General features: G+C 45.4%; 1 long non-coding RNA gene across 1 annotated transcript in view; it reads right to left on the bottom strand.

The window, feature by feature from the left end:
• Positions 1-496: 496 nt before the first annotated feature.
• Positions 497-13,592, bottom strand: part of LOC115463421 — a 28,246-nt gene continuing 15,150 nt past the window's right edge. Inside the window, exons 2-5 of the long non-coding RNA XR_003941031.1 lie at positions 3,700-3,768; positions 3,557-3,607; positions 1,005-1,069; positions 497-533 (exon numbers count right to left, since the gene is read on the bottom strand). This is a non-coding gene — a long non-coding RNA (uncharacterized LOC115463421). The remainder of the gene's footprint in view (positions 534-1,004; positions 1,070-3,556; positions 3,608-3,699; positions 3,769-13,592) is intronic.

Raw genomic sequence — 13,592 nt, 5'->3', positions numbered from 1 at the left:
CCCCTGCTAGGGCATGCAGAACGGGCTGTATTTTGTACTCCTGGATATTTTAACAGGGTGGATTAGGATTCCTTAGGGTAGTAGAAGTCAGCTATTGTTGGGTTGGAAGGGTAGAAGGTGATGGTGGTGGTGGGGTTATTATAGTTGCTCATTGTTATTATTGTTTTCTATTTGTGATTTATAAACAACAGTTGCACATCATATTGTTCCTTTTTATACTTTAATGAAAAGATTTAAATATAAAATCAAGGCTTCTGCAGATGAGGACAGAGCCCACGGGGATGGGGACAGAAACTGCAGGAGCGGGGACGGAGACAGGATCTCTCTGCAAACTCTGATGGCAACAAAAAGGAGCAAAACAGACAAACAAAGTCCAAAATAAGTTTATTAATGGTTAATAAACCAACAATCATAAACAGAAACAGAAAAAAAATCAACACTGGGCCTTCAGGATAGAGATAACGGTCGTCCTTTAATCTGAAAATGACCCGACATGGGCCATGTTTCAGCGTACAAATGCCTGCTTCAGGGGTCTAACATAAAAAACATATAAAAAATGAACATGAATATTAAAACAGGCATTACATATATAAAAATGTAAAAATGTATATATATTGCTGACAAACATTTACATAAAACCAACAGGCAAGTCATCAAATTCATAAAAAAACAAAAGAATCAAAACAACATTAAAATTTGACAATAGAGGACTAGAACAAGTTAAATGGTTTGATAATTAAAATCACGTAAAAAAACGATAACATACTTAGAGCAAGATCAGGCAAGTTGCCAATTTCACAAAATAAAACAAAAAAACAGATAACATCATCTGCATGTCAAATAAAACCAATCAAAAGCAATAATCTCATCAAATTCATAATCAATAGCAAAAAACAGTACTATTAGACAAAAAACTAAAACAAGTTGATTAGATTGTGAACTGAAATATTGTAGAAAGTAGAATCTACTGCCTGATCAGAGAAGCGATAATGAAATGATCTTACCAGAATGGTTCTTATGTGTTTAATATGGAATAATGGAAATGAACCACGAAGTTATGGCATATTGCCTAGTATAAAACAAAGGAGGATTATTTAATCATTTTATGAAGATGAAAACATGAGAGTATCCTATCCCCAGATATCAATAAATATAGTGTGCACAAAAAACTTCCCTTAGGTAAAATATAAAATGAATCCATCAGTAAAATATGTGCCATAGTCAATGCAAACATTATTTCCTTTATTCAGTGCAGAGACTGCCACAAGAAATTCCAAATTGCCCATTTACTTATAAAGGAAGTTTATAAGAGGTGACTGTAGTGTTACATAGAAAAACAAATGATTAATAATTAATACAAAATGAAAAAAAATAAATAGACAACTTCCCATGCAATGTGACAGTGTAAAAGAATTTCTTTTGGAAATATACAAGGTTCCAATGCAGAAAAAACATCTTTAAAAAGCATTACACAATATTGTAACATAGAAGGCAGCATTAAAAATGACCTCGTTGCGCCATACACCTCTAAAAATATCTTTAAAAAAATATAGGTATCCCTGTTGTACTGTAGTGTTAATAAACCAACAATGCCCGACACAGGCTGTGCTTTGCCCTCATATGGGCTGCATCAGGGGCTATAATCAAACATAAATACATACATACATATTACTAACACATGTATAAAAATGCAATTTAAAAAACACAAGTCTAAAGATATATATAATACATAAAAACTATGACATGCATAATCAATAAAATATAATAACTAGATATACAACAAGTAGAAATATAATCACAAATCTAATATAATAAAACGCTCCCTCAACGTTCTGAGGACAACGTTCTGAAGTCACTCAGACTCTCAGAACGGTTCGTAAGTTCGTGGTGGTGAAGCCACTGACGAAGACTCGCTGCCCCGCCCTCGCGTCAAACGTCATGACGTCGAGGGCGGAAAAAAAAAACAGCAGCGAAGCGTCAGGGAAGGAGGCGGCGCTCCCGACCTCTAGCCTTCCTTTCGCTGTGTTCCGCCTTCTTCTGACGTCAAGGATGACGTCAAAAGAAGGCGGAACAGAGCGAAGGGAAAGCTAGACGTCGGGAGCGCCGCCTCCTTCCCTGACGCTTCGCTGCCGGAACCGCCACGGAGGTAAATTTAAAATGAAGAAAAAAAACAAAAACGGATGTTGGGGGGAGAGAAGAGGGTGGCCAGTAGTAGTAGTAGTAAGGGCAGGGGAGAAACGATAGCATGGATGCGAAGGGGGGGGGGGGGAAGAGGGCGGCCCAGGCTGGAACATGGGAGAGAGAGGAGCATGGATGCGAGGGGGGGTCATGGAAGGGAGAGAGGGGACTTGCTGGAAAAGGATAAATGGAGGGGGCAGGGGACAGAAGAGCATGGATGTGCATGCATTGGGAGGGCAGGGCTCAGGGAGAGAGGGGAATTGCTGGAAAGGGATGAATGGAGGGGGCAGGGGACAGAGGAGCATGGATGGCCATGGATTGGGAGGGCAGGACTCAGGGAGAGGGGAATTGCTGGATAGGGATGAATGGAGGGGACAGATGGGCATGGATGGATAAGGATTGCAGGGCAGGCCTCAGGCAGAGAGGGAAAATGCTGGATAGGGAAAAATGGAGGGGCCAGGTGACAGAGGAGCATGGATGGGCATGAATTGGAAGGGCAGGACTCAGGGAGAGGGGAATTGCTGGATAGGGGTGAATGGAGGGGACAGATGGGCATGGATGGATATGGATTGCAGGGCAGGCCTCAGGCAGAGAGGGGAAATGCTGGATAGGGAAAAATGGAGGGGCCAGGTGACAGAGGAGCATGGATGGCCATGGATTGGAAGGGCAGGACTCAGGGAGAGGGGAATTGCTGGATAGGGATGAATGGAGGGGACAGATGGGCATGGATGGATATGGATTGCAGGACAGGCCTCAGGCAGAGAGGGGAAATGCTGGATAGGGATGAATGGAGGGGGCAGGTGACAGAGAAACATGGATAGCCATGGATTGGGAGGGCAGGGCTCAGGGAGAGAGGGGAATTGCTGGAAAAGGATGAATGGAGGGGGCAGGGGACAGATGGCCATGGACTGGGAGGCCACGGCTCACACTCTCTCTCTCATATACAATTTCTTTCTGACTCTCACTCTCACACACTCTGTCTCACACTGTATCACATTCACTCTCTATGTGCCACACAGTCACTCACACACTCGCTTGGTCTCATACACTCACTCTCACAGAGAATCTGTGTCTCACACACACTCTCTCTCTCGCCCACACACACACACTCTCTCTCACACTGTGTCTCACATACACACTTGCAAACACTCTTATTCTCACACACACACTCTCTCACAAACACACTCACACCCAGACTCACTCTCTCTCTCACACACTCACACTTTCACTCTGACTCTCAAACAGTCACTCTCACATACACTCTCCCAAACATAAACACTCCGAGGAAAACCTTGCTAGCGCCCGTTTCATTTCAGTCAGAAACGGGCCTTTTTTTACTAGTGTCTATATAAAATAAATGAAAAGACACCATGCATACCAAATGGTGTGGAGACCTGGACATATCCCAAGTATCACCACCATGATTTACCTGAAACAAAAAGAAAACTGAATCAGCCTTTGAGACCAAGTACAACAAGCCAGAAGATGGCAGCAAAGTATCAAATAAAGTACAAAACTTACCAGAAAAAAACACACGATGGCAGTGTCAGTCAGACAGCTTATAAGCTTGAAAGCATGAAAACCCAGTCACTAAAAGACCAATTATAAAGCGTGAAGCGGTCAAAGGTCACAGCATAAAAATTAAAAATCTAAAGTCACCACACTGCTACTTAGCACAATATAATATGATCCATACATATGAATAGGAATGCCATATCCGCATTAACAATAAGCATAAATAAATTTAAAAAATGAAAAAAGACATTAATTGCAAAGAGGGGCATAATCGAAAGGGATGCCCAAGTTTTGCTGAGGACGTCCTTGCAAAACATTCCGGTGGAGGGGCGGGGAAACCCGTATTATCGAAACAAGATGGATGTCCATCTTTCGTTTCGATAATACAGTCGGGGACGGCCAAATCTCAACATTTAGGTCGTCCTTAGCGATGGTCGTCCTTAGACTTGGTCGTTTCTGATTTTCGGCGATAATGGAAACCAAGGACGCCCATCTCAGAAACGACCAAATGCAAGCCCTTTGGTCATGAGAGGAGCCAGCATTCGTAGTGCATTGCTCCCCCTGACATGCCAGGACACCAACCGGGCACCCTAGGGGGCACTGCAGTGGACTTCAGAAATTGCTCCCAGGTACATAGCTCCCTTACCTTGTGTGCTGAGCCTCCCAAAACCCACTACCCACAACTGTACAACACTACCATAGCCCTTACAGGTGAAAGGGGGCACCTAGGTGTGGGTACAGTGGGTTTCTGGTGGGTTTTTGAGGGCTCACATTTACCACCACAAGTGTAATAGGTAGGGGGGGATGGGTCTGGGTCCCCTGCCTGAAATGCACTGCACCCACTAAAACAGCTCCAGGGACCTGCATACTGCTGTGATGGACCTGAGTATGACATTTGAGGCTGGCATAGAGGCTGGCATGAAAGATTTTTAAAGATGTTTTTTGAGGGTGGGAGGGGGTTAGTGGCGAAAACTGATAGTAAAAGTTTTTTAGATACATGAAAAGCAGGAACCCGGCAAAAGAATCGGTTGGCCCGCTGGATGACCGAGGTGTAAAAGGGGCGATCAAGGAAGACAAAGAAATAGCAGAAAAACTAAATGAGTTCTTTGCTTCGGTCTTCACCGAGGAAGATTTGGGTGGGATACCGGTGCCGGACAGGGTATTCGTAGCTGAACAGTTGGAAAAACTTATTGAAATATCTGTAAATCTGGAAGACGTAATGGAGCAGTTCTGCAAACTGAAGAGTAGCAATCTCCTGGACCGGATGGTATTCACCCTAGGATACTGACAGAACTAAAAAATGAGCTGGCAGAGCTACTATTATTGATTTGTAATTTATCCCTTAAAATCGAGCGTGGTACCAGAAGATTGGAGGGTGGCCAATGTAACGCCGATATTTTAAAAAGGTTCCAGAGGAAACCCAGGAAATTATAGACCAGTGAGTCTGACGTTGGTGCCGGGCAAAATGGTAGAGACTATAATCAAGAACAAAATTACAGAGCACGTTCAAAAGCATGGACTAATGGGACAAAGTCAACATGGATTTAGTGAAGGGAAGTCTTGCCTCACCAATCTGCTGCATTTCTTTGAAGAGGTGAACAAACATGTGGACAAAGGTGAGCCCGTTGATATTGTGTATCTAGATTTTCAGAAGGCATTTGATAAGGTCCCTCATGAAAGACTACAGAGGAAATTAGAGGGACATGGGATCAGAGGTAGTGGCTTACTGTGGATTAAAAGCTGGTTGAAAGATAGGAAACAGAGAGTAGGACTAAAAGGTCAATATTCGCAAGTAGTTAGCGGGGTCCCTCAGGGATCGGTGCTGGGACCTCTGCTTTTTAACATATTCATAAATGACCTAGAGATGGGGGTAACTAGTGAGGTAATCAAATTTGCCAATGACACAAAGTTATTCAAAGTAGTCAAATCGCGGGAAGATTGTGAAAAACTACAAGAGGATCTTACGAGACTGGGAGACTGGGCATCTAAATGGCAGATGATGTTTAATGTAAACAAGTGCAAAGTGATGCATGTGGGAAAGAGGAACCCAAACTATAACTACGTCATGCAAGGTTCAGCGTTGGGAGTCACGGACCAAGAAAGGGATCTAGGTGTCGTCGTTGATGATACGTTGAAAACTTCTGCTCACTCTTGAATAATCTGGAAATAAGGAAATACGTAAATCCAAAAATGGTTTCTCCTTATGTTTGAAAAACATCTGGAATAGCCATTGTTTATCTGGAGGTAAAGCTACGGTTGCAACCAGTGGCGTACCAAGGGGGTGGGGTGGGGGCGGTCCGCCCCGGGTGCACGCTGCTGGGGGGGTGCCACGCGCCTGTCGGCGCTTCATTTTCATGCTCCCTTTGCCCCGGAACAGGTTACTTCCTGTTCTGGGGCAGAGGGAGCATGAAAACGAAGAGCCGGCAGGCGCGCGGCACCCTCCCCCCCAGCAGCGTGCACCCGGGGGGGGGGTTCCTTTCACCAGGGGGGGCGTCGCACTGTTCCGGGGGGGCGCTGCACCCAGGGGCCGGGGCGCATCGGCGATCCGCCCCGGGTGTCAGCCCCCCTAGGAACGCCACTGGTTGCAACCCCTAGTCCTAGTATTTTCACGCTTTCCAAAAATACTAGGACTAGGGGGCATGTGATGAAACTACAGTGTAGTAAATTTAAAACAAATCGGAGAAAATGTTTATTCACCCAACGCATAATTAAACTCTGGAATTCGTTGCCGGAGAACGTGGTGAAGGCAGTTAGCTTGGCAGAGTTTAAAAAGGGGTTAGACAGTTTCCTAAAGGACAAGTCCATAAACCACTACTAAATGGACTTGGGAAAAATCCACAATTCCAGGAATAACATGTATAGAATGTTTGTACATTTGGGAAGCTTGCCAGGTGCCCTTGGCCTGGATTGGCCACTGTCGTGGACAGGATGCTGGGCTCGATGGGCCCTTGGTCTTTTCCCAGTGTGGCATTACTTATGTACTTATGTAAGGTCGCAGCCGTAGCTAATTCAGTATCTGATGTCTCTAAGAGAGCAGAAATATCTAAATTTTTTCCCTCTTGTGGTTGTTGTTGTTCCATTAATTTTTGAGGTAGATAAAATACCTTTGTGAAAGGTGGTAAATTTGACTCTGGTATACATAAATTTTCTTGTAGATATCTTTTTAACATATCCCCAGGTTTTACCATTGGTATAAAAGGAAAATTGATAAAGCGAAGATTCTGGCTTCTAGTGTAATTCTCAAAATTTTCAGATTTAAGTCTCAGAAACATCTTTCAAAATTAAAGATTGAACATTGTCTATTTTCTTTAATCCTTGTTCCAATGTATCAATTCTAGGAGTCATATTATCAAAGTCAGTTCTTTCTTTTTCAATCTGAGTATTGTGTTCAATTCTGGTCGCTGCACCTCAAAAAAGACATAGAGGCATATTTTCAAAGCACTTAGCCTTCCAAAGTTCCATAGGTTTCTATGGAACTTTGGAAGGCTAAGTGCTTTGAAAATATGCCTAATAGTGGAATTGGAAAAGGTGCAGAGAAGGGCGACAAAGATGATACAGGGGATGGGACGGCTTCCCTATCAGGACAGGCTGAAGAGGCTGGGGCTCTTCAGCTTGGAGAAAAGGTGGCTGAGGAGAGATATGATAGAGGTCTAAAAGATAATGAGTGGAATGGAACGGGTCGATGTGGAGCATCTGTTTACGCTTTCCAAAAATACTAGGACAAGGGGGCATGCGATGAAGCTGCAGTGTGGTAAATTTAAAATGAATCGGAGGAAAATGTTCTTTACGCAAAGCTTAAACTCTGGAATTCGCTGCCGGAAAAGGTGGTTAAGATGGTTAACAGCGGATTTCAAAAAAGGGTTGGACGGCTTCCTGGAGGAAAAAGCCATAGAATGTTATTGAATGGACGAGGGAATACAGTATTTCTAGGATGGGCGGGACAAATTGCTTATTCTTTTGGCCGCTGTCGCTGACAGGGTGCTGGGCTCGATGGACCCTTGGTCTGTCCCAGCATGGCGATGCTTATGTACTTATGTTGCCCAGTTTGTTAGCCTCCCTAATTTCTGATAACATTTCTAGATCTGTCTGTTCATCCTGGCCAGGCGGACAATAGTACACTCCTATCACTGTCTTTTTCCCCTTTACACATGGAATTTCAATCCATTGGGATTCCAAGATGTGTTTTGTTTCCTGCAGAATTTTCAATCTATTTGATTCAAGGCCCTCCTTAACATAAAAAGCTACCCCTCCACCAATTCGATCCACCCTATCACTATAATTTGTACCCGGGTATGACAGTGTCCCACTGGTTAACCTCCTTCCACCAGGTCTCAGAGACATAGGAGCCAACTTTTCAAAATGATTGGGGGTGCTGGCATTTTATTTTACAGGTGGTGCATTCTCCCCTCCCCCGTCCCCCTCCACTTCTTCCCTCCCAGTTCCAGGCCCCCCCCCTTCCTCCCGCCGTCCGAGTTCCAGGCCTTCCTTCCCTCCTTGTTCCAGGCCTTCCTCCCCTCCTTCGAGTTCCAGGACTGCCCCTCTAAGTTCCAGGCCCATCCCTCCGAGTTCCAGGCCCTCCCTCCCTCCGAGTTCAAGGGCCCCCCTCCTTCCGAGTTCCAGGGCCCCCCTCCCTCTGAATTGTAAGTCATCTTACCTCATCGGGGTTATGGCGGCAGCAGCAGTGAAAAGCGTGCAGGCTTGGCGCTTCTGTCTTCCCTTCTCTCAGTTCTGGTCCTGCCCTCATTTCCTGTTTCCGAAAGGAAATGAGGGCAGGACCAGAGCTGAGAGAATATAGACTCTGAATTTTACCAAAAGGTATCTATAATTTCTGGAAGTGAGAAAAGCAATGGGATTTGCGTGCAGCAGATTCTTCATATAACCAGATGGCAAAAAGATGATTCCAAAAAGCAGCAAGGCAGGTGGTCTGCCAAATCCAATATGGAAGATAAAACATCAAGGCAGACCTTGTAAAAAAAACACAGTTTTTATTAATAGATTAAAAGCTCCCAGAAATTTAATATATAATGCCGGACACGGCCATGTTTCGTCAGTATAAAATGGCTGCGTAAGGGGCAGTGGGTCACCAACTGATATAAAATTCCAAAAAGAGCTTGGCTGGTGAAACTGTTAAAATGTATGCAAGCTAGATTCTGGGATCTCATAAAAACGCTGTGATTGTAGTGAAAGGGGTCATTTTACAAAGGCACGCTAGTGTTTTTAGCACATGCTAAAAATAAGCATGCGCTAAATGCTAGACACCCATATATGCCTATGGGTGTCTCTAGCATTTTGTGTGCGCTAAAAACACTAGCACACCTTTGTAAAGACCCCTTTGGAGTCTATTGAGAGAGGATATTCTTTACCAGTAGGTGCTGACATTAGGACAGTGGAACAGTAGGTGTTTGAGAGAACCTTCTGGGGACAAGCAGGACAAACAGGTAGGTGGAAGGTGACTATTGGGCTCATTTTCGAAAGAGAAGGACATCCATCTTTTGACATAAATTGGAAGATGGACGTCCTTCTCTGAGAGACATCCAAATCAGTATAATCGAAACCCGAATGTGGACGTCTCCAACTGCAGTCCGTCGCAAGGACGTCCAAATTACAAGGGGGCGTGTTGGAGGCGTAGTGAAGGCGGGACTTGGGCATGCCTAGCACTTGGACGTCTTTGACTCATAATCAAAAAAATCAAGGCCGTCCCTGACGAACACTTGGATGTTTTCACCCAGACGTGTTTTTATTATGAATAAGGCACAAAAAGGTGCCCAAAATGACCAGCAAGCTCATTTTCAAAGCACTTAGCCTCCCAAAGTTCCATAGAAACCTATGGAACTTAGCCTCCCAAAGTGCTTTGAAATATGCCTCAGATGACCACCGGAAGGAATCGGGGATGACCTCCCATTACTCCCCCAGTGGTCACGAACCCCCTCCCAGCCTCAAAAAAACATCTTTAAAAATATTGTGTGCCAGCCTCAGGTGTCATACTCAGGTCCATCACAGCAGTATGCAGGTCCTTGGAGCAGTTTTAGTGGGTGCAGTGCACATCATGCAGGCGGACCCAGGCCCATACCCCCCTACCTGTTACGTTTGTGGAGAAAACAGTGAGCCCTCCAAAACCCACCAGAAACCCACTGTACCCACATCTAGGTCCCCCCTTCACCCGTAAGGGCTATGGTAGTGGTGTACAGTTGTGGGTAGTGGGTTTTGGGGGGGGGGGGGGCTCAGCACACAAGGTAAGGGAGCTGTGTTCCTGGGAGCATTTTATGCAGTCCACTGCAGTATCCCCTAGGGTGCCCGGTTGGTGTCCTGGCATGTCAGGGGGACCAGTGCACTAGAAATGCTGGCTCCTCCCACCTCCAAATGGCTTGCATTTGGGCATTTTTGACATGGACGTCTTTGGTTTCGAAAATCGCCAAAAGTCAGAAACGTCCATGTCTAGGGACGTCCAAATCTAGGGATGTCCAAATTTAAGGATTTGGACATCTCTGACAGTATTTTTGAAACGATAGATGGACGTCCATCTTTTTTTCAAAAATATGGGTTTCCCCGCCCCTGGATTTCACTGTTTTGCAAAGACGTGCAAATCGCAACTTGGACGTTTCTTTCTAAAATGCAACTCCACGTGTAACTTTAGATATTTTAGCTGGAGTCCAGTATGTATTGTGAAGGATGAAAAAGGAGTATTGTGAGATTCTAGTAGACAGAGTTGGTTGATTTGCTTTGGACCAAAATAGGTTCCGGTTCACAGCATCTGCAGACAAATAAAATTGGGATTCCCAGGCGTTCCCAATCTTTTTGGAGGGATTAAATAAACATTCTTGTATATAAATTTTGGAGGTCATTTTATTACACATGCATATTAGCTGACAAAAGGAGGAGAGATCTTGTTTAAGAAGGGGTTCTGAGGGTGTGCTAAGGAAGGAGGACACCTCTTTAGTAAGCTGAGACCATAACTCATGCTGATCAAGGAGTAGGGCATGTGAAGAGTTCAAGACTTCCAAGGGTAGCAAAATGTCATTTGAAAGAAGTTGATACCACAGTCACGCCAGGTAGGCCAGTTAATAAAGGACTCTTTATTTTTAATTTGGGAACTAAACCAGAGGGAAGTCAACTGAGAAGACATATTGGTCAGTTTGAGAGTACTGCTACATTCTCTAAGAGCAGAAACAGTAGACTGAAGCAAACCTAAATGCTCAGGATATTTATATTTGTTCATGGAGGTAGGAAGGGGGAGAGGGTATGGATGTGCTATATGCTTTTCAAAAAGTAATCATCTTGGGGGATCAGATCAATTTGCATGATGATACCAGAGTACTGCTTGAGACAATCTAAACGTGATAGGTTTTGAAATTTGGTAAATTAATGCCACCATTGATTTTGGTCATATTAAATTTTTGTATGGCAATGCGAGGAGACTTGTTACACCATAAGAATTTAGAAATTTTGCTATCCATTTTCTTAGGTGCAAAGGAGAAGGGGACCATACTGAAAATAACATTTAATTTAGGAGCTAAATCTATTTTGATTGCCTCTACTCTGCCCCACCAAGAGAGGTACAGAGGGGACCATTTTTCTAGCAAGGAGGAAGTGATATTCAGTATGGTGGAGGAATTTAATTTGATCGTTTTATCAGTAGTGCTGCTGTACCAAATACCTAAGTATTTAATTTTCCATAGTTCCCAAGTAAAGGGAAATAGAGAGAGATGATATTTAAGAACGTAGGGGGATAGGGGCATAACTGCAGATTTGGTCCAATTAATTTTGTATCTTGAGATTTTTGAGAAGGAGTCTATGCAAGTTAGTAGGTAGGAGATGGAGTCCACTGTGGTATAAAGGATCTATTATCTGTATATATTGAGAGTTTAAAGTTGTCATCAAATATACAGACTCCCCATACTGAGGGGTTAGATCTAATGGCCATTGCAAGAGGCTCTAAGGTAAAATTATGTATCATACCTGATAATTTTCTTTCCATTAATCATAGCTGATCAATCCATAGACTGGTGGGTTGTGTCCATCTACCAGCAGGTGGAGATAGAGAGCAAACTTTTGCCTCCCTATATGTGGTCATGTGCTGCCGGAAACTCCTCAGTATGTCGATATCAAAGCTCCATCCGCAGGACTCAGCACTTAGAGAATTACACCCACGAAGGGACACTCTGCCCAGCTCACCACCGCCAAACGGGGGAGGGGAATTAACCCAGCTCATCCCCACACAAGTGGGGGAGGGGAATCCGTCCAGCTCATCCCCGCGGAGCGGGGGAGGGACACCACACCCGCCGATGCGGGGGGATCTGGCTTATCCTGCAACCGCAACCGCGGGAGGAGCTGACTGACCCTAACACCGCCGAAGCGGGAGGGGTACAAAGCTGCCCTACAACCGCACGAAGCGGGAGGGAGTGCCGGCAGAATTTTAAGTCTCAATCCAGCCCCGTAAAACGGAGGGGAGAGGAATGCAGCAGCTCACTGTAACACAAACTCGTCTCAACTCTTGAAGAATCCAAGTGAAAAAACTTGAACACGAAGTCTTACTGAAGTAACTGAAGACTAAACTTGAACCTGAAATGCAACCAGAATAAAAACAGTACAGATATCTGGGAGGGGCTATGGATTGATCAGCTATGATTAATGGAAAGAAAATTATCAGGTATGATACATAATTTTACCTTCCATATCATCAAGCTGATCAATCCATAGACTGGTGGGATGTACCGAAGCAGTACTCACCCAGGGCGGGACACTGAAATCCCTGACCTCAACACTGAAGCTCCAAACCGGGCCTCCGCCCGTGCAGCCACAGTCAAACGGTAATGCTTGGAGAATGTATGAGCCGAAGCCCAAGTTGCCGCCTTGCATATCTCTTCCAAGGAGACGGATCCGGCCTCTGCCATCGAGGCCGCCTGAGCTCTCGTGGAGTGAGCCTTCAGCTGGATAGGCGGCACCTTCCCCGCGGCCACATAAGCCGCTGCAATGGCTTCCTTGACCCATCTTGCCACTGTAGGCTTAGCAGCCTGCAGACCCTTACGAGGACCTGCAAACAGGACAAACAGATGATCCGATTTCCGGAAATCATTGGTCACTTCCAAGTATCTGATGATGACTCGTCTCACATCCAGATATTTAAGAGCAGAGTACTCCTCTGGGTAGTCCTCCCTACGAAAGGAAGGGAGACAGAGCTGCTGATTCACATGGAAGCGAGAAACAATCTTGGGCAGAAAGGAAGGCACTGTGCGAATAGTCACTCCTGCCTCAGTGAACTGCAGAAAAGGCTCTCGACATGAGAGCGCCTGGAGCTCGGAAACTCTTCTGGCTGAAGTGATAGCCACCAAAAAGACTGCTTTCGACAAGGGTTCAAACGGCGGCTTCTGCAATGCTCTTAGCACCAGGTTGAGATTCCACGCAGGCACCACTGAGTGCAGAGGAGGGCGCAGGTGATTAACTCCCTTGAGAAAGCGCACCACATCTGGCAGCGAAGCCAGGGAAACACCCTTCAGGCGGCCCCTGAAGCAAGCCAGAGCCGCTACCTGGACTTTAAGGGAACTGAGCGACAGGCCTTTCTCCAGACCTTCTTGCAGGAACGCCAACACTGAAGAAATTGGAGCAGTGAAGGGAGAAAGTGAGCCTGCTTCACACCACGCTGCAAAGATACGCCAAACCCTGGCGTAAGCAGTAGAAGTAGAGCGCTTCCTCGCTCTCAGCATAGTAGCGATGACCTTGTCTGAGAAGCCCTTCTTCCTCAGACGCTGCCGCTCAATAGCCAGGCCGTAAGACCAAAGGGGGAGGGATCCTCCATCACCACGGGACCCTGATGTAACAGGCCCTGCTCCACTGGCAGCCGCAGAGGATCGTCGACTGAGAGCCTGATCAAGTCCGCATACCAGGGACGTCTGGGCCAATCC

Source organism: Microcaecilia unicolor, chromosome 2 (genome assembly GCF_901765095.1).
Source record: "Microcaecilia unicolor chromosome 2, aMicUni1.1, whole genome shotgun sequence".
In the NCBI taxonomy this organism is placed as follows: Eukaryota; Metazoa; Chordata; class Amphibia; order Gymnophiona; family Siphonopidae; genus Microcaecilia; species Microcaecilia unicolor.
This window is presented reverse-complemented; position numbering and strand designations above follow the sequence as displayed.